Below are 22,926 nucleotides of genomic sequence, written 5' to 3'. Positions count from 1 at the left end.
AGAACGTGAATATTATTAATTCAAGGGATTTTATAATGCCGGGTTTGCTTAGAGAATATTTTTCAAGATTAGCCACAGTCACACCAATATCAGTTGAACTGGTGGTTTGGCGCACACAATTCACTAAGAAGACCGCCGGCATCGTTTTTTATGTGTTGTATTATTATTTTTTTTATTGTATTTTACTGACAAATTTACAAGAGGCTTGGCCGTTCTTTAGTAGATATCTATGTAGAAAAAAAAAATACTAGAATTAATATAATAGCCGATGTCCTTCCCAGAGCCATTTGTGAGCATTGTGAATTTCTCCAAGCGTCAAAAGCTAGCTAACATTGACGATTTTTTTTTCTAAACTTTTCTACAGAAGTCAATTCACGCAATTAAACGGATAATTGCGGCGGCGGTCGTTAACAAGTGTCACTTGTTTCTTTCCTGAAAAAACACCACACAATCGGGTGCTGCCGCGTTTACGGTGGAGTTTTCTAATGAATGAACAATGAGCCGTCGACCGGGGAAGTGCAGAAGCCGAAGCCGACCATTCGGTATAGCTATATGAGCGGATAAGGCACGCGAGGAGACATTGTGTCGGTGGTCGGGCATGGCCTCGTGGATTTTATGAAATTCCTTCCGCGTGCGCCCAGTATGTGATTGTGACGTTCTGCCAATCAGACGACGCCGGTTTAGTTATATATATCTAACACTCTGCGTTGGCGTTTTTCTACTTCCGTTTTTTGTGTCCGCACCGGAAACCGTGCAAAGGATTCAAGGACCACTGACCACATGCGTAATCATCGTCCTACGGAGCAACTCGTCTCCGCCGGCCCAGAGTCCTAAACAAAATGTACCTACCAACGTGCCCATCTCTCTCCACTTCCAATTTTTTTATTATTTTTTTTTTTATGTCGTACCTTTCCGACAAATCTACACACCACCCATATATTATTATACCTAATATAACATGGACCACCGCCGATTATACACGGACGGCGGCGAAACGGAAACACACCTCCGGTCTCCGGGCGACTGCGTGTCCTTATTCATCGGTTCCTGGCTAATTATAATACCATCTAGTACACACACACACACACACACACACACGGTTCAGCGACGACGACAAGCAAAACACAGAACGGAACAATAAACTTGATAAAAAAAAAATCTATACAAACTACATAGGTACGAGGTATTCGACTATAATCTGTGGCGACCATCAATTATTTATGAAAAATAAAAACCACTACAAGCGCTTCGAATCGCCGTGATAAACTTCCGACCTGTGTTATGTGCGACCTCAATTCTACGTACCTAGCAAATGCGCTTGTGTTTGCCTAGAAAAGAAATCCTAACAACAAGCATATTAAAATAATATCAAACTTTAGTAAATTTGGCAATTTGTTCGTTTCGTGGTATTCATATCAAAATGGACATGTTCATTTCCTTGTTGTTTGCATTATCCCATAATTATCTTAGAGATTGTCAGCCAATTGCTCTGTCTCTCCATATAATTGGCCACTATTTCTTTATTCACTCCACGTCTATCCACAAGTTGTACTCGAACCCTTGACACCTTTGAACGGTGTCTTAAAATTTTGGGGCCGAAATTAATTCAAATATATTTTAATGTCATAACCACCATTGAGAAATCGTCTCAAAACCACTAGAATCGGGTAAGAATTTCGAAAACCATTTGGCTAAACCTAAAATGCAGTTGTCTTGCAACGTCGCGGTTTTTGACACCGACGTACCTAGGGAACCCGGAATTCGTAGTTACAATGTGGCCCATATAAGAATGCGTTTCTTTGGTCGATTGTATTTAATAATAAACGCGGAAATGTTTTCGAACAAAAAAAAAATGATCTTGGAAAAAATATACCAATTTTTGATATAATATTTTTACGCCGAAAACGTCAAGTCCGCGTTTGCGGAAAAATTTATTGGTGTCTTTTGTCAGCTAATACTACGGCTATAAACGTGTTTTATGGGATTCTCCAGAAACCCATAATTTTTGTAAAGACATCCGGAAAAACTGTTTGCGAGCACACCTAACCGGTGTGTGTGTGTGTTTACAAAATCCACATATAACCTATACAAACAACTCTATCGGGGGCTGTTGTCGAGACTATTCGGACAAGAGGCCTGAAAATGGCCGGTAACGCCTGTTTGACGACAAAGTACCCGCGCTGACCATAGAGACGTTATTATTAGTGTTATTTTATTATTACTTTTTTTTTTTTAACTAGTTTAAGTACACGACCGAGTGTGTGTATGTTTGTACGCGACAAAGCCAAATGTTGGCGGCCACAAAGCGCACGTGCTGAGCCATTCGGGTGAATTCTTTAAAGGAAACAACGACCAGTCAACCGAGCCCGCCGGTGGCATTTACAATCGAGTAATTTATATTTTAGCACCCGCGGATAACGCATTTGTCATGACACACATTTCTCGTGTTCCGCATTGTGTGCACCCACGCTAGTCCTTGTTAAACGCTTGTTACGGACATAGCAATATAATAAGTATTAAAAGAAAATGATAATAGTAGGTAAACGTGTCTTCACATTTATGTTTTGGCTGATATCGATACACACACGGCAATAAATCGTCCCGGATTATCTGTATAATAATAATTTTATATTGTATTAGTACTTATTATTGGCATTGCGCGATACCCGATAACCGTCGTCGGCAAAGGTGCACTACTTGCGGGGTTTTCTTTTCTGTGTGTGCGCGCCGTCGAGATCCTCGGTGGAGGATTACGCGGTCGTTAATGTCTCCGGGGCCGGCTCAGATCGAGAGACGTCTTCATGTCGACACGAGGGGGAAAAAACACATATAATATGATAATTCGAAATAAAAATCACGAATCTTCAGGTGGAAAAAAGGTAGGTTAGGTCTTTTGAATTCAATAGATGCACCGCACCGTTCGTTCAGCCGTGACGACGACGACGACGACGACCTTGGCCTTCCTCCCAAGATCCCTTGGGGGTTCTGCGGTGTAGTAAAAAGGCGGTGCACCATGAATGAAGTGTAGTGCGTGGTGTGCATTAAGAAATCCGAACAGCTGCTTGGCCAACCGGTTTTGATGTTACCAAAGAAACCTGTGACGTCACACGCAAACACCGTCTCGTGTACATACGTAAGTAGTGCACAATGCCGCGCCCGATTGTTTGTTTATTTTTTTTTTATTCAAGACGACCTGCACAACGTCTTTCCACTTGACGATACGCCGGAAACGCCACACAAACGTTTGGTAATTGGACGAGATTAATTTGTCGACGACGACGACGACGACGCCTTTTAGCTGACCGACGATTCAATATTAATTTTACTACTAGGCTATTATGCAATTTATAGTTAAGATTTTTCGACAAAACCGCATAGTAGTATACGTATAAAGGTACTCTTTGCTTTTCAAAAAATAATATAATATAAATTAAATACCCACCATATGTATTTATTTATGTACGGCGTACTACACCGGGTTAACCCGTCGTTTATAGGGTATAGGTGTGTACCTATAGCAAAAGATGAGATTGACGGTTTCGAGTCAATGGGCAGTCTGATTAAAGACGAGCAGATGTTGTGGCGAAACTCCCCAAGTTCGAGTTTAGCACCATTATATTATATACGTGTCCACGTGCCCACCCTTAGACAAAAAAAAAATCGACCACCTGGTCGTCACGACACAGCTTGCCTTTCCCTTCTCCTCCTCGGCGCGTTTGCACACCGGTCCAAGCAATTTTCCAATACTATACAATATATATCCTAAGCCAAAGGGTTGCGGTCCGTCGTCGGCGGGTGCGCGTGCGGATGTAGACAAACCTTCGAGTCACGAACCACACGGCTTAAAGGGTGCGAGCGAGATGCAAAAAGAATTATGAACAATAATTGTGTTCGGCGATGATTTTGGTGGCCTTTTGAAGACCACCACCGCACCCCGACGGTGACGTCATAAGACCAACCGGGTGTGTTTTGCAGAGAGAGAGCGCGAGACAAAGAAAAAGAGGAAAAAATCATTTGACGTCACAGGGGGTGAGTAAATAGTATATAGCAGTAGTTTTTAGGGCACGCGCAAGGCACGTGGATAGTATCTTGCACGTCGTGCGGAACAACCGGTTTGCAGCGGGAAGAGGGAGAAAAAAAACATCGGTGAACGGTCCCCTAAGCGGAGAGGCAAACAAAGACCTTTTAACGGTTTTCTAGGTATATATCTACAAACAATAAGGGAGGCTAGATTCGTTCCCTCGTACACTCTGCGCGGACCTGCTTAAGAGTACAATATACCAAATGGGGTGGGGGTCTTATGTTTATTTCGTTCGGAACGCCGCGTGTTTTTCTCTCTATTCAAAGACTCGGTTCTGAATGCTGGCATAATAATTATACATTCGTGCAGACCCCTATATAGGCTGTACATATAATATAAAGTTGTATGTATACATTATTATTCAGCAGTATAAAGATCCGCGAATACTGTTGTACATTTGAATAATATGTCACCTCCGGAAATCGATTCTCCCGGCGGCCGGTAATTATTTTTATTATTAATAATAACCGCTATTGGCTTTATGGAACGTTTGAAAAAAAGAAAAATCAACCGGACAAAGAGTTAACATAATTGAATTGTGCTGATGTTTTTTCATTGAAGCCGTAAATGCGACAACAATATAAACGTGACCGATTAAGTGGTCAGTTCGTCTAGTTGAATGATAAACAGCTATACACTAGCTTTTTTAATGGATCCTCCGGATACATAAGAACTGAAGTCTGAAATTGAAATACATCCTCTGACGGGGTAATTTTTTTTTTTGTTAAATGTAAGTGCGCATAAACAAAATGCGCCTTTTTCAATTTATTCTCTTCATATAAATGTTTGTGGCGCCTAAGAACATAATAATAATATGATTATAGACGGAATAGGGTAATTTTCTGGTTATCGCGTCGCCATATGGCCGAAAGAATGTGTTGGATTGTTTCAGCAAGAAATGTTGAATGTTTTTTTTCGGTTGTCAAACGCGTTTTCACCCCAAAAACAAATTTGATCGTTTCCATTGCAGAGCCGAGAAACGCCCAAGCCGCCTGTGGAAAACGGTACCGGGTGGTAATTTTTATTTTGGGCAAACATATTATGTTAGACATTATATGTTTGCCCAAGTAATTCGGAAGTCACTGGTCTATGTCCTCGGGCGGAAAACAATTTTTTACATGACTGCTGCGGCCACTGTACAGTAGTTTACCCGGTTTGGCCCGTGCTCACTAATATCTTGTCAATCGTCACTCTGCCGTCGCCGCCGCGTCCACCACCGCGTTTAACGGACGGGCACAAATTACACGTTTTAATTTCCGGCGGGACACGCGTCAGGCACAAGACATACCCACACACACACAATATACACAAACTAGTTGACACCCTGTATACACACATACACGCACAGGTATCACGAGTGGCTAACAGACCATAAGACGACACGGTTCCGGCAGCGGTGGCATTATTATCATTGTCAACGTCATTAAACGCTAGTAATAATAACAACGATATAATAATAAAATAATATAATCGTGTACACAACACAATGTTATTAAAAAAAAAAAAAAAAAAATAGTAATATCCCATTACGATATAACCCGTAATTAATAATGGGTATTCCTATACTCTGCTGGACGGGCACCGTAGACTCGCAGGAAGGAAACGCGGTAATGACAACAGCCTAAAAAACAAACCCACACCTTGGTAGGGTTTGATGTACAAGCAAAGGAACTCTACTGAATAGTGTAGGGCCATTCGTCGGGAAGCGATATTTTCAGAACATTCTTTTAAAAATTAATCAAAAACTTATTTAAAAATGATCACACGAACAGTTAAATAAAAAAAAACTATGTAGTCCAATTAATAACCAACGGGCACAGCGCCTAAAGCCTACGACTACCGGTAGTGTTGGACTCGTGGCCCATGGCCTAATCCAAAGAAATCATAAAATACATTAGTCTTATTTTTTTTTTACTTTATGTATTTTTATATAATATTAAACAGTTTTAACGATAAGCCTTCGTAGGAATGGACAACTGTCTTCGAATTAGCGCGGGCGGCACCCAAGTGTCTAGGCACTAACTCTACTAAGGCTTAATACGGACCCGGCTACACATATAGAGCAATATTAATAACGACAAAAATCCTTTATTATCATTACCGTTTGCGGTAAAAGCGTGGCAAGGAGAAGGAAGAGGAGGACTTAACGTCTATGGTTTTAATGTTTAGGTACGTGCTTATAATAGCATGTATATTGCGCAAAATCCTATACCGTTTCTTTTTTTTAAATTTTTTTACTGAAGCGACGGACGATGGAGAAAGAGCGAGGAAACACGCCGTTTCTACGCGGGCGCCTTTGCAAATTCAAATGACAAAACACTTAAACTCGTCCACGGTAGGAAAAAACATATAATGTCCCCTTTATCTCCATCTTTTTCTCTGCCTTCTCTCCTTTTTTTTTCTTTGTCCGGCTTACAACCCTTGCCTATACGCCGCCATCGCCTCCAATTCCATATTAAACGTTAGACGCAATCCTTTATATGCGCGCAATGTGCTTTAAGCATTGCCGCGTTCATTAGGAGTAATAATTCTCGGGACTTAATCGCTATACCGAGTATGAAAAAAAAAAGGAAAAAAACTCATAAATTATTCTCGGTTCTTTATTTATTTTCATTTTTCTTTTTTTTGGTCTACAAAACAAACAACCGTACAGCGAAAAAATAATTATATTAAATATTATATTCTCCTTCGATACACATCAAAAGTATATAATGTGACTTTCGTGTACATAGCGTTTTACGTGAAATTTTACACACAGTATAATAGACAACCAACTCTATATTGCCACCCCTTTTTGCATATCCCCCAGTTCGGGAAGCAATTAAATTCGAATTGCGCTGCGGATAACCGTTTTTCAAGTTCGACACACGACTATCGAGTGTTTTAGATTGTTTTTTTAATCAGCTGTTATCTAATTATTACAATAATAATTGTAAAACGATCGACGGGTCGCTTAAAAGCTACTGGAGCAGAAAACCGGCGGCCGGTCGCCTCGGCGCCCCAACGGGGTCGTTGTATGGCCTGCTGTGATTTTTCAGCACATTAGTTCTTCCAACGCTCAACCCTTCAGCCCCGACAACATTAAACGATACACACTGTATACAAGCATTAACATATAACACGATATCATTATTTAGGAAGCTCATAAAACATCCCACACCCGCGCCTTGTGTACACAATAATTCATCGAATGGCCGCACAAAGAGACCGCGGTAGCGGTTAGCAGGCAAACACGAGCACACACAACACAATAATTATCCGAGAGGATACCGTATAGGCCAGCACGTGTTCCGGACAAAAATAATACAATAATATTATGTTGACGGGTCAGTCTGTTTGGGGTAGACAAAAAAACAAATTAAAGTAAAAAAAAAAACGAATCACCGATACACTTTTAACAATCGACCGGCACCATTGAATAATGGACGGACATAATGCGTAGCAGGTGAGATGATCTGCTTTTGGTATTAAAACACACACACACACACACAAGGCGGTCCAAGCGTGATTAAAATAAAAATAACAATAGTAATGGTATTTTTTGTTTGCCTTAAGACGGCTGGCCACCCGCGGTCCAGCTTGAGCAGCGGTCAGTGATGTACGTTGTGTTTTCTTTTGTAGAACAATGGACTCGCACAAAGGAACCTTCTAGGTTAGCAAAAAAGTAAAAACAGCAAAAAAAAAAACACTCTCACTATAATATGTAGGCCACCTCGACGGACCCTGCGCAGATGTAGTACGCTTTTTCTCTTGGACACTACCTAAACCACATTGAATTCAGAAATCTCAAAAACTCTTATTCTTTTAAAAAACTTCCTCGCCGCCGCAGCTCCTTTAAAATATCCAAAAATAGTTTTACCGAAGATTCAGTTTGTGAGCAAATATTGTATTAATTATGCCAAAAAAAAAAAAAAAGTTTACTCATATTTTATAACCACTAAAGTATAAGTAACAATTTATTTAACTGATAAGTGTCCTGTAGCAGTTCAAATTCTGATTAGTATAACTCTTAACTATACTAAACGCTTAAGACAAACGTCACAAAGTGCCCACACTCTACAATATATTGACAACGGTTTGCTTGATTTATTTTTAATTATTCAGAATGTGAGCTTAGAACTTGTACTCACTGGGTAAACGTTATTTTGGATCAAGGTCTTTTTTTTTTTTATTATTCTTACGGACCTTAATGCGATTTCGTCAGCCCCAAGAAGGGTCGAGGAGATCGCCTGTAGGACCATCTACCCGCTGCCTAAGTAATATCCGAAATAGAATATTATCAATCAACCGTGCGGCAATTGAGTTTTTTGACCGTCGCCGTTGCCGCCGACGAGAAGCGCAAAACGCGTACACGGTAACCGGCATGTCATTACAATAATAATATAAATGGTCGATTAAAATCTCCGAAATCGGTTCTTGCCGTAAGTATAATCGAATTGGGTCCGAGGGGCTGCGCCGCCCCGGCCGGGGTGTTATGTGTTTTGATAAAAACGAATTACCGAAATGAAGTGTCCTTTCGCTCGCTCGGTCGTTATCACTGCCAAGGCCTAAGTACACCACGCTTTCCGTACACACAGACGGTCGTCCCCAGAAGATCGATATCTTCCCTCTTGAGGAAGTCGCACGTTAGTATACGTGCGGCAATCAATTAACCGTTCGATCGCAATCGCCGTCGTTCTTAACGCGGTACGGTAAACACAAGAGCCGACCGAGAGGGAGGACCCTTGAAACAATTAAGAAAGCATATATAAACATAATCGTCTGTTGATTGTAATCGGCATTGTGTCGGCCCCCAAACGACACCTGTCCGTCTTAGCTAATATTCACGGCGGGTTGAATCGCGTGCTAGAGGTCTGTCTTATCGGCGATGATTTTCGAAATATTTGAAATTGGATAAAAAAAAATCTATAATAAATAAAAAAAACTGTTCATTTGTCCCGTTTTCTGCACGCGATAGGGACGGGCGGGCGGTGGTATAGACTCTATATGAGTACCATATGGTAAGTCTGTAACGTTAATTTGACTCGAGTAGTATATAGTGCTCTTTTCTATATTATGTCTGCGATCCCGGCCGGTCCATGGAAATCGATTTATATACCTCGAAAAAAAAAAACATTTAACGTACGCCACCCTCGCATATGGCACGTTCTTTTATTATTATTAAATACAACGGCCGTCGTGTGCCGGTTTTCGTGATGGCACTCCAACGTTACCGTCAGTGTGTAAGTAAGTATTAATGTTCCTTTATCATTATTATTTTATTATCCTTCCCGTCTGATTAATTGGCGGGCTAACCAATTAAGATAATAAAAACGCGCAGCGAACGTCTTCGGTATAATGTATTTTTTTTTTTTAAACATTATTTTATTAAATTTATTGTTTTTTTTTCCCGGACGCGTGCAAGTGGTGGTGTGTGTTGTATGATAATAAACGTATATTAAATGGGACAGATCGAATGATGCGACATATGTGTCAACGCCGCGAGAAACTCCACCACAAAAAAAAACGTTTTAAGAGGTCGCCGCAAGACAATGAAGAGGAGATACCTTTTTCAATCACTGGTTGCACCTTTATTACGGTTTGTAAATATTATACCTATGCCCTTTATATGGGTAACCAGATACGAAACATTTGGCATTTTACCCCGTGGCGGTTAACTTGCGCGGTCGACCCAAATACACACACACACACAAGTCTCACATATGTCTACTTTTAACCGACCTCGGCCGTCGTCATCCGTCTTAATAGAAACATCCCATACACAACACCGGCAGCAGAAGAATATTATGGTCCTTGTTCTTCACCTGTACATACCTGGGCGGAAGACCCCTTTGTTTGCTACATATTCGCCGTGCCACGTCTTGGTAGGTATATTTCCGTTTTCCATAATGAACGAAATATTTTACCCTACGCGGTCTTATGCAGACCATGTTGTTGTGAAGCGCGCGGTAGCTTTTTATGTTCGAGTGATGTTTAAAACGGGGGTGGGGGGGGAATATTCGCTATATAAACGCCATAATAAACAGAAAGCCCTTCAGCCTTTTGTGACGGCGCCGGCCAAGATGTTAATCGCGAACCGACTGTTTGACATGCGTTTATCTTAGAAAATGGCGCGCGCTTGACTCTTTTAGAGTGATCCACCTAAAGGTTTGCCGGGTCTGTAAACATATTTGTCTTACAAAATATTGTATACTTTGCAGACCAATGGACGAGGGCCGCCGTTGTAGGACGAAAAAATGTCGTCAAAGCCCGATTTAAAGAGGTCGGGCTCATATATGCACTATCAAAGTCGGGAAGTGCTTACCAAAAGCCACCCGTTTTCAAGTAAATCTAATATCAGTCTGTTTATTATTATTATTATTATTATTGACGATTAAAATTAATCACACTATAGAGTTTATTGTCGTGCGTGGCCGACGTACAAAATAATATTATCAAATAAGTTTGATGAAATGACAGAAGTCTGGTGCGGTTTTTTTTTAATGTTATTCTGACATATGGCTCAGAAGGTGAACGGGAGCGTGTGTGTGTGTTTAAAGTAATTAAAAAGCCGTCACCATGTATAAATATTGTGTTTTATAAGTCTTTTGAAAAGTCTATATTATTCTCTGTCCCTGTCTCTATTGCTCGCTCTCTGTTGCTCTCCGACTGTCGTACGATGGTAATAATAACAACAACATAATAACGCGATAATAGGCATAGTCGACATTTCGGATACAAGTGTGTACGCGGTGGCGGTTAATTATTCTAAATAGAAACCATCATCATCATAATATATACCGGTGTACCTATGTTACGTTATATATACATTGTTCTGTTGTCACTCCTTTTGTCGAGTTGTCGCACCTGTCTAAATCTTTCTATGGTACGCTTCACGATAGACGTACATTAGACACTGTTTGCACAACCGGCTTCGAACACTTGTTTTGGAAATAGACGCGGAAAAATTGTAATTGTGATCCATATTTTTGTATTTTTTTTTTTCACAAAGTCGACCTACGCGTAACGATGTATGCAATTGCGTCGAATGTGTCACTTTTTAATGAAAAAAAAAAAAGAACAAGTCGATCCCCGTTTGACATCTTGTCCCGAGTCGTCTCGGATGGGTGTTGTTTGTTTATGAAAATCATAGCAATTCGTGGGCTATATTATACAGGCACTTGAGGTTGAAGCCAAAATTTTAGTATAATCCTTTAATAGCTAGTATTCTTAAACTTTATGCACAATACATATTACACTATACACTAAAAACAAAAACGTTAGAACTACAATATTTTTAATAGATTAATTTAATAAATTATGACACATATGGTCCCGCTTTGCTTACAATACTTATTGGTTAATATTGTTTTAATAAAAATTAAAAATTTCAATCGAACGCTATGTATCCAATGTAGTGGTGTATGCGTTTTAAGCTAGGAGACCCAAGTTTTGCAGCTGCTTTCTTCCATCACGACGTACCCCTCGCCGTCGTGTTTGGCCTAGACCGATGGCGTCCCCTTTTCTCTCCCTGTATCGAGTGTATACATATACACACATACATACGTCACACCCCAATGCTCCCAAAAGGTGTGCGCCCCCTTTGCCGTTGCCCTCACGACGTTAGGTGTGCGCACATATAGTACGTTATAAAGTACAACACACATAATTGGTAATTTTATACAACTTGTCTACAACTATACAATTCATTTTTCCGTGTTAAACAAGTTTTTACTTAGGTTAACGAGATATTACATAAAATGTTATTACTGAGTAGTCCTCAGATTCTCCTGATAATAAGAACAGATATCATACAGTTTACATACCTAGTGTGTAAAATGGCTCATTGTGGTTAATAACTATGAACAACATTAATTAATTGCAAATAGATACTGTGTATCTTAGACAGGGACACTTTACAACAGCTCTCTTTGCACTAGCCATACCATTATAACCATTATACATGGCTGCCAATCAAAATAACCATTAGGTACATTAGAAGCTCGCATCATGCTGTTACTAGATATTTATTGTTTTTCGCTTAAACCCTCCTCCCTTTGGCCCGCCGATTCTCGCTTAACCGTTATACTGTACGACAAACAGACATAATATTATGAAGTATATATTTTTCAGGGACCCATACAAACTGCTCGACTATATTGAAACTAATGAAAGCACCGTCACGCTTAATAATGTATAATATGCTATAGTGTCATAGCGGAACCCAAGAACTAAATGTGGGAAACAACGTCGAGTACGTTTCTTTAAAAAAAAAAATAGTAAAACAACCGATATTGTTGTACGTCAAACTTATATATGTATATATACAAATATTATTATAAGGCGTCGAATGTGTTTTTGTATATGTATACATAAACGACGAACAATCAAGAAGCGGATGTCGAGTGCTGAGAACATATTTTACGGATAAATAGTCTACTAATAGTAATTATTATTATTGCTATATATACCTATATACACAATATAAAGTAGTTAAGTGTTTCTTTTGACGCCTAAACACCGAAAACAAAACAAATGATTTCAGTTAGTTGTCTTCAATAATAGTAAAATATAATATTAGGCTGGGTAAGTCATGTGTAATGTAATTTTAATTTCGTTCAACGGAGAATAAACCAACAGACAAATAAAAACAATATTAAGTTTTTTGTAACATGGACTAGCTAACGGGTTCATAAAAATAGTTAAATCGTACCCAATTTTTAAATGTCAAAATTGTAATTTGATTTGTGTTTTCGGCTCTGATAAATTTCGTTATTCTAATGTGAAAAATAATTAACTGGACAGTCAACAAAAAAGTTATATATTATAGAAAAAATATAGTTGATGCAAGAACAAACTATTTATAAGTGCCTAACCTTTGAAAATATTTTTAAATAAATAAAAACTAAACGAACGATATAATATTTTAATTTTAAAACGACCTAAAAAATGTGTGTTTTTAAATCTATTCCAATAGTATTGTGTGTTTTTTAACGACTCTGTCGAATATAGCATATTATATGAAGATTGATTTTTTTTGTTTTACTCTCCCTGTACCTACCTACACCGCACCTGAAAAACCTATATATATTTTTTAACGAACGTAGGCACACTACGTAGTGTTTACAGAACTGTTCAATCAACTTATACCATGCCTCTTTATTACACACATACATGTATAAAATTATAATATATATATGTGTGTGTTTAATTAAGTTCAATAGGAATAGGTAATACGCGTGTGGCAAAAACAAGTAAAGCGATAAAAAAAAAAAAAATATGCGTTGTCAGATTTAATTTTTTTTTTATGAAATCTAATAAATCTTACTTATGTAAAAAAAAAAAAGGTGTTTACGTTAAACTTATTAGCTATTACGCGGTACGTATATTTAAACTTGTGAAATACCGCTTTACCTAAGTAAACTTACAAAAAAGGCCATTAATAATTTGTGTCACGCTGTGGTATTTGATCAAGTAGTATTTTTTAATATATAATATCGTTATTATTTTATCGTATAAATCCTTTTTTTTCGATTTTAACACCAATAATAATATCAAATCGATACTCGGATGCTTTACTAGTCGCGTTCAGCTCGGAAATTATTATTATGTTTATTATGTGTGTGCAATGTGCGGCGGCACACGAGGAGCCGGAAAGGGTTAAATAAAAAACAATGGATACGGCGCGGATAAACCGTTGTACCTATAGGACTTGGAGTTTGTTGAAATCACACAAACGAACGTGGTTGAACCGCGGTCGTAGTTGTTTGTTTTGAATAATAAAACGACAAACATAATATTAATAAAACGCGAATGTTAAAAAAAAGAGGAAAAAAAAAGGAATCCGGTTTAAAAAAAAGCTCGGTAGACTTGGAAGGGGGGGGGAATATACTATGTTCTTAGTTTTTACAGGCCAAGCAAAAATGAATAATAATAATAATAATAATTGTGGTATAAGTAAACGAGTGAAATGCAAACGTCAACCAACGGTTCGATTAAAGTTTACCTCTACAACTCTTAATTATTAAGTTACGTATAGGTAAGTAGGAAAAAAACAACTTCTGGGAATCTGCGGGGCGTATGATATAATAATTACTTACGCCCGAGTTGTTTGTACTAAATGGATGGAAAAAAAAATTAAATGTCGCCCTATATAGACCCGGATTCGATATAGCAAACTAACTTAAACATCTAACCGCAGTAACAAGCTGTTGGTATTTCTTTTAGATGAAGTTAATTTCGGATATCTCGCCATAACTTTATAACTGCCGCATCAATTTCTTTGTATAATTTAAAATCGTACATCGAAAAAAGCTAAAATTTGTAAAAGTTAATTCGTTTTTATTTTGATATAGTATGACAGTTCTTTTTGGACAGAGTTCTAGTGATTCGCACTGAATTATTATTTTTTGAATATTAAAACTAAAAAAATATCATAATACCATATTAACTGTACAAATAAGGTTTTCGGAAAATAAGTTCGAAAAAAAGTACTACTCAAGGATAAATACATATTTTTTTTTAGAATACTCTTTTAGGCATTTGATAATATAGCACAGACAATACAAGCCGCCGAGGTCCGACATGATGAGCGTGTATAAAACAATCCATCAGTAGGTTAATAATAATTTACACAGTGTTACACGCGCAATACATTTTTTTTTTAGGTTCTCCAAAAAAAAAAATCTAACTTTATCAAACGTAGCTTGGACATCCTGGTATACTGGCTATCATATATATTATTATATATCTGACACACAGATGTATAATAATTATTATTTCACATATACTTACAGACGTGCAATTGTGCGCGATCGCGATCCCATCAAAATATACACAAAATCAAGGACGTGGTGGTCGCATATTGCAAAAAAAAAATACATTAAAAAAAAAATAATAATGTTGTACACCGTCGTTTTAACGTAAACTTGTACGCTGTGTATAGTACGATACTATTATATCAGTAGAATACAATCTCACTCAATTTTTTCATACTGGGTTCAAATTGGCCGAGTAGACATTGAATATTGTACTAATGAAACTACTAATTTTGGTAACCGGCTACAGTACACGTTGATACCTAGTAATTTGTACAACACCGTGTGTTCGGAACTGTTCACATAGTAAAAATGGCATTATTTTAGTGAAAATAATCTTCGAGGGGCAGATCTATCTATCTATCTATCTTTATCTCATCTGGCTATTTTATAAAAAACTAACGCCAAAAAGGGTTGGACAAAAGAAAAACTCGACGGCCGGGAGTTTTTATTGGTCGTCTCTTTATGCATATACATTAAAATACACCACACACAAGCTCTTTGGAGTCATGACCGTCTTATTATCACGTATCTCTTTGTGTGAAATCCCGGGGTACTTCTTAAAAAAAAAAAAAAAAAACATTGTCGAGTAGGTATTGCGCGAATCTACCACGGCCTTTGGCGCCGTAGGGGGTGGACGTAAGGGTTGATATGTATATTATATACATATATATTTTTTTTTGCATTACCACGCATGCATATAACCCCTTAAGGATAGTCGTCGTCGCCGCCGCCGCATTCTGTAGACCTCTTAACGTTGTCTGCCTACTTTTGCCCACTTCTTCTCATTTACTCTTGTTGTAACCGACCGCCTACCCCGACCGATATCGATACGTCACCGCCGACGTCTGGCTGCGACGGTCCTACTCTTTTGTCTTACCGAGGTGAAGGAGAACGTGGAGCACAAGGGTGGTGAGAACAAGAGGAACGGTGGAAAAAAAATTCGCATCAAAGATTTCTCATCTCCTCCTCGGCGGCGTGGCCTCTATGATTTTTTTTTTTTTGTACCGTGACCGAGACGTGAGGGGAGGTGCATTAATAATGCCCTCGCGTTAAAATAAAACATCCTATAGGCCTTCCCCTCTCCCCGCCGGATTAATATACTCGTCTCTCTCCTACACAGATAGATACACGACCTATCGGTGTCGGCGCATTGTCTGTACTTCTTATATATTATACGCTATACCACCCATCACCCGTCTCGACGACGAATAATATGTTTTAGAAAAACAAAAGATATCGTGTACGCACACACCGTTGAGTTTTCTGATATTTATTTGGCGTTTCGATTGAAAATCGAACAACCTAAGTGTGAAGTGCATAATATGTATGAGCTGAAAATTTTTTTTTTACCTTCCGTATACTATTATTATTGTTATCTTTTTTCAACCGTTTTAACGACACGTACAAACTAATTTAATTTAGAACTATAATATAGATCCAATACGAGTACACCACTATGAGAACTGAATTGTGCATTTATAAAACCATTTAATATTACATGAAACTAAACGGTTAGTTAATAATTAGTTTTAAGTGAAATTCGAAAGAAATATTCCACTTTGTTTAGTCGTCGAAAAATGAAAACCGATATAATTATTTAAAAAAACATTATGTTAATTACTTAAGATTAAACAACTAACTATAATAATACTTAGATGTTTAAAAAAAAAAATGTTTTCTTTTTTATCACATATTGTATGTAACTTGTGTAATGTAATCAAGTCACTCGTATCTTGTAACCGGTTACAGTTGATATTGAGTAACTCTCGGCCAGCCCCGTCTTCGTGTCTACACTGATTAACCGTTTACAAATAGAATTTTAATAGTAGCAACGAATAACAACGCGAGAGTAGCCGTTTGTACATCCTTTTGGCAATATTTCATCTATATATGTTTATAATATTATGTACGCCACATACACGTAGGTATTTTGTCTTACATCCGCTCCCGTCGTTTAGGAGTAAATAGATGATAATAATAGTGCAAAGACAATGAGACGGCGGCGCCCCTGAAATAACGTCGAACCCGCAAATCATTATACACCCGGGCCGCGGTCGTGCGGCCCTCGAATAGAATACGGCGTACGGTGTAAGTACAATAGTAGTAGTAGTAGTTGTAGTAGTAGTAATAGTAATACAATATAAGTAATAACAACAACAAGATTACAGTGTCGAGGGGCGCGATCGCGAGGGGAAGAACCCTCGGCCGAGGGGAGGTTGGGCGGGAGGGAGGAAGAACGCGGGGTACGATTGGCGGACGGAAATTTCCGTGTACTTTAACGACTTCCCTTGTTTTGTCCGGCAGTCCGTCTCCGCCCACGTTCTTATTGGTCAGTGTCTTTTCCGGTTCCGTTCACCCCCGCGGAAAAAAAAAAGTATTAAAAAACTCCTCACCGTACTTAAGCCTTACAAAATATAACACTGGGCGACTCAATACCCATCTCTCCATCTATTACTAACACAATAGTCTATAACAATCCAGGATATAACATTATGATTTACTATTATAGATGTTTTTTTTTTTTTTGAACATAATGTTTTCTTTATATAAAACAACTTGTAATTCAAAATTTCATCGAATCACAAGTAATTTGTAAGTCACATAATTTAATAGTAACCGGTTACGGATAACGCATATGTAACATTACTTATTAGCCTTTGCTATCTACAAAAGTTCACATCGTATCACATACAATGTATCACTGCTCAATTCTCTAATCAGCCCATATATTTCCATGTTTTCAATACAAATTAATCCACTGCTTCTTCTTCGGTCAATCTCTACCTCTTAATTTCCCAGTTGCATTGTCTTCCTCAAGGCATTCTCTCTCATCAAACCTATTGGGCGTACCCAAACTTACTACAAGTATTGTAGTTTTTAAACATCAAGACGTATGAGAAAAAACATTGGCGAAAAACGTTTTAGAACCAAACGATTTAGCAAGACCGGTCTTGTGTGTTCTCTTAAGTGGCCGAGTTTTTCGATTTGCCGTATCGATATAACGTTTCGTTTTGTAATTTGTGTTTTTTTTTTAGTTTCTTTAGTAAGGATGCGGGACCTGTGTGTAGCAATACCCGTATTTTTTAATGAGAGAACGGCTCTCGAGGATCCATTCTTCTATTCGATGACGACGACGGCGCTAATAATAATAAAAACGCCGAAGGGGTTATTCGCCAATCTATTATTTGAAATAAATCCAAAAGACTATAACGTTAAATTTGGTCTTATGTTGTGCTGAAAGAAAACTATATATCCGTGGCAATAAATAAAAAATACATTATCGATATGGTTCGGCACACGAGCAGTTTAAGATCAAATAATTAAAGGTAAATTATTTAAGTACTATAATACATTTAAACTGTTAACGATTATCGCTACTATTTAAGCTTATAATGTGTATTTGGTACATTGAATTGATTTTTCTTTATGAGGAAAATCACTACGAAAAATATTTTAAATACTTTTTATTTTATCGACATTTTTTTCTTACTTTAAGCTGCGACAGAAATTAGACATTGTACAAAATATTATTTTACTATTATTACACCTAATATCTAAGATTGTCGATGGTCATCGAGAAACCAACGAGGTCAACAAATAAGAAACGTTTAAGTAGTTATCTAATATAATAAACACATCAAAATAGCATAATAATATTATATTATTTTAGCTATGAGGTTTTTCGATACCGTTTTTAATCGATACGAGTTTGGTGTTATGCAACTGTGATTCTTAAAATTCAAATTGGATTATTCGTTTTTTATACCGTAGACGGTAAAGGAAACAGTTCAAGTTGTTAAGGGGTCTCTGCACTGGCATCTATTAAGGCGCATTGTATAGGCTATGTTTCAATAAAACTTAAAATTATTAAGCTAGTTTTTTAACTCTTATATCAACAACACAGGGAAAAATATATCTAGTTTGATGTTTTGTTTTATTTTCAACTTGTATAAAACGCACGCGGGCCCTATTTTTTTTTATAAAAACGTTTATGTTTCTAAATTCTCAGATTTAAGTTTTTAAGAAAAAAAATTCGGTTTTATCGTAACAACCGACATAAGGTGTCGACCGTGTGCACAATTTTGAATATTATATTCTTAGTAAATTAATGATTTCTTTGGGGGAGAAATTGCAATTTCGAAAGTTTTTCAACTATTTTTACAATAAACGAAAATTAAATGAAAAATTAAAAAACCAAATCCGTTTTCAAACCTATTGTCGGGGTACGGATGAACAAAACAACACTCCGTCCGGTCGGATCTAAGTAGGTTAACTGCTACTAGGTTTTAAAATAAATACTTGACGATATTTTCGGCAACTTAAATAACTTGTCCCGACATCTGTCGGAGAAGCGTTCAGCTGGCTCGAGTCACTTACATTATTACACAGTTAACAAACATAAATATCCAAAGTCATATTGCCCCATTACAGAATACACATACAACAGTAGGGATCGGATGGGTTTTTTAAAAAATTTTATATTAACTAATTAAATAACCAATACCGAAAAATCTCGGCCGGAAGTAATATTTCTGAGCTAAAAGTTAAAAAACACCCGTCCGCCTTTACTAGAGCGCGCCAATGGCATTCGGAAAACCCAAGTGAGAAACTCAAAAACTACCCTTATCCGGCACACAATGTGCGGAGACTGAAACGCATCTCGAAAGAAAAAAACCTTATTGTTTCCAAGTGAGTAAAATATTTACTTTTTTTATAAGTTTAATAAACTCTAGTTTTGCAACAAAAAACTAAAAAAAATCGTATCTATTGTACTAGAAAATGTCGAGTTCGTTGTTAGATAAAATGTTCGATTATTGTGTTAAGTTTGGTTTTCTTATTTCAATACCATTTTCGCGTACTACCACCGACCTTTACACGGCCAACGAAAAACAACACTGTTGATAACAAATATTTTCTTAAAAAAAGTAATACATTTTTATTGAATAATAATTCTGACTAGAATATTATTATCTTATTGCGAAGCGTCATATTTCATTTCGATTAAATCGTCGGATGAGATTGTGAAAACATAATTTATTTTGGTCCGGTACAATAATTATTATTAAAAAATAAAATACTAACCATTACGTTTATTTTTAATATTATATTTTTTTACGCTAATTAAACGTATTTATTTATTTAAATGCACAAACTATGATTTTTTTAACTTGATTATATTTTTTAAACACAATACAGATGATAAATAACATTACTACAACAGTCGAAAAAAAAAATAATCATAATAGTATTAACCCCTTTTTTAACGATAAAATATTTTTTTAAATCTTTCCAATTGACGCTGATAATAAAAAAAAAGTGTAACCATAAATTCGAAAATATAAATGTTTGAAATATTTTATATCATTGTATAACTTGGTGTGACATTGGATAGATGTAACTATTTTGATTTTTGAATACTTTTTTTTTTACTTTTCTTTACAGAATAGTGATTTAACGAGTTTTATATTTTTCTTAACACTTTTACTAATAATAACACTTTTAGTGAATCAGTATTTTTATTATTTTTGTTAGTAATAATTGGTGGACAATCGTAGGTATCCGTGATTTGTATAAAATTAATCATATTTGTTTTTGCGCGCTTTTAGGTAGTTTATAATTTAAAAAATTTTAAGTATAGCAGGTTTGATTAAAATTAAAGTATGATACATTTTTTTTTACAGGAATATTATTAGCCGAGTTAACGATGATATTGAGTATATTTTTGTAGCATGTTTTTTTTCGTGTATACCGTTTGTATTGGTATTAAAAAAAAAATACAAAATTAGAAATATATTTTCTAAAAAAAAAAAAAAATGTTAACTTCATTCTCTAGTTATTTAATTTACACTTGTTTTAAAAAAAATTATGATAATATTTACTCGCGGTTTCACTTTAAACGTTGCTAACTGCTTTTGTTAATAAACGTTGAATAGTCGATTCGTCTCGAAAGATACAATAGATGAAGAAAAAAAATCTCTTAACCGGTTTTCACCCTTTTCTATTGTTGGTAGCTATAAAAGAACGGTCGAGAAATACTTTAGGCTTTCATAAATGTTTTAATAATAATTGTGCATTACGCGTGTCGTAGTCAAGTAAAAAAAAAAATTAACTTTTTTTAGCGAGCGGAAGTTCAAAAATACTGTTTAGTGCGACCCAAAGCTGAACACTTTTTGTTAATTTAAAAAAATAGGTATAATTTTATTCACTTGTAAAAAAAAAAAAACCTGTTATCGTTTTAAGTTTAAAAATAAAAAGAGTACCGGCTGGCCGAGTCCGCGTGATATTCGATTGAAGTCGTTAAAAAAAAAAAAGAAGTCAATTTATTTAATATAAAATATTTTCACTTACTGTTTGTTTGCAGGCAATAATGAACAAGTTCGTCGGCGATGACCAACACACAACGGGGATGATAATATTATTATTGTCGTGGACGCAAAACGTGTTTGGCGGGATCACGCGAGCGACGGAACGAGAAGACGACGATGTGCCGGCATTACGTTCGCGGACCGAGTGAGTGACTGGCCGCGACGGCACTTAAGACTTACGCCGTTGGCAGTGTCCGCGACTTGGGCGCCCGGCGACAAGACGCGCGGAGGGCTTTACCCGCCGCAGCTTTTCGGGCAGGCGCGCTGCAGAAAAAACCGCCCCGAGAAGAACGACGCGCAAGGGAACCGGTGCGGCTGCCGCCATCTGTCGGTCGCCCGCGGCCGCGGCTCGCACAGAACTGCCGGCGTCCCTTCGGCGGCTGACCGCTCGGACCGGCCGGGGCGCGTCCGTTTGCCGCTATCCGAAGAACGCCGGACGGCCGCCGCTTAAGTCCAGAACAAATTTTGCGGCACTCAGGAATAATAAATAATGTAATAATAATTATAATTAGTTCAGGTTTTTTAAGAAGGCTCAGGTTTACCTAGAAGTAAAAGAAAATCTATGTTATACCCTGTGCAACAGTATGACAGTGACCCATTGCGCTCTTGCAAATAGTATATTGCCGTTTAGCCAGAAGTCTGCATCTATGGTTGCATATTATAATAACATGTTGTTGAAGGACCGGGGCAAACTTTTTTTTTAGCCCCCCGCCAAAAACATCTGCTTGCGGTATTGATTATTTTGACCATCGCACAAATACATATAATATCATCATGATAAATAACACTATTAAAATAATAATGATATATAGTTGATGCGATTTAAACTTAATTTTACTACATAAGCTATGATAACAAATACCGAGTAGTAATATTACAATATGATATCCGTAAACACAAGTTCCGCGAACAGCCTTTATACGGTGGTCAAAGGCATAATACACAAAACCGATGTGGACAAACAAAATTCCTAGGAAAAAAAATTTGTGAACCAGCTCTGGTCGGGACTTTCGCTGAAGCGACAACGGTTGTTTAGTGCACATGATCCAATAATAAACTGAACGTCAAAGAAAATCTGGGAACCGCCAAATGCAATTTATACACCGCTATATTTTGTTTGCTTCCGGTAAAACCAGGAATCGCAAATTTTGTTTATTAATAATATAATCTAATATGTATACATAGACGTGTACTTTGCGTGCATTCGATTCCACGATAAACATATTGTATTTATTTATATGCGACGGATCAGGGCTTATAATAATATTATATGGGTCGCGCACCGTTTTGCTTGTTTCAGGGGAACCGCGTAGGCAAATTCTTGTCTCCCGTGCATTTTATGATGCCGCACGCGCCCAACTGAAACGATCGAGTAGCCGTTCTATAAACGGGTAATACGATATCCGGCTATGTACTCGGTCGTGTCTTCGCCAGTATCATAATAACACTTCCGGTCATGCTTTCCTCAAACACCAACGACGTTTCCGGGTGCTATATGTACAACTATCAATATATTATATATATATTGTGTTCCCTCGTTCCAACAGAGAAATCTATACGGATACAGTATAATCCTGGGAATAGTTTTTCGATATAAAAACAATTGGATTCCAGTTAAGTGTAACGTGAACAAATTTGAGTGCGTATTTCCTCGCAGCCAAAAATTTGAAAAAAAAATTTC

General features: G+C 37.2%; 1 protein-coding gene across 3 annotated transcripts in view; it reads right to left on the bottom strand.

Annotated features, from left to right (window-relative positions):
* The window catches only part of LOC126833507 (homeobox protein prospero-like), a 45,043-nt gene that overhangs the window by 17,631 nt on the left and 4,486 nt on the right, over nt 1-22,926 (bottom strand). The window contains exon 1 of one of the 3 annotated variants that reach the window (XM_050564894.1): nt 21,229-21,377. The exons of the other annotated variants lie outside the window; for them this stretch is intronic. The gene's annotated coding sequence lies outside the window, so the exon portion shown is untranslated. Of the gene's footprint in view, nt 1-21,228; nt 21,378-22,926 lie in introns of those variants that run through there. 3 annotated transcript variants of the gene reach the window in all.

The sequence above is a fragment of the Adelges cooleyi genome, unplaced genomic scaffold (genome assembly GCF_023614345.1).
Source record: "Adelges cooleyi isolate 19-005CV unplaced genomic scaffold, UGA_ACOO_1.1 ACOO_flye_CR_arks_rails_tigmint_CR_PRNA_2, whole genome shotgun sequence".
Classification (NCBI taxonomy): Eukaryota; Metazoa; Arthropoda; class Insecta; order Hemiptera; family Adelgidae; genus Adelges; species Adelges cooleyi.
The sequence above is the reverse complement of the archived record's forward strand: the minus strand, read 5'-3'. Positions and strand labels throughout refer to the sequence as shown.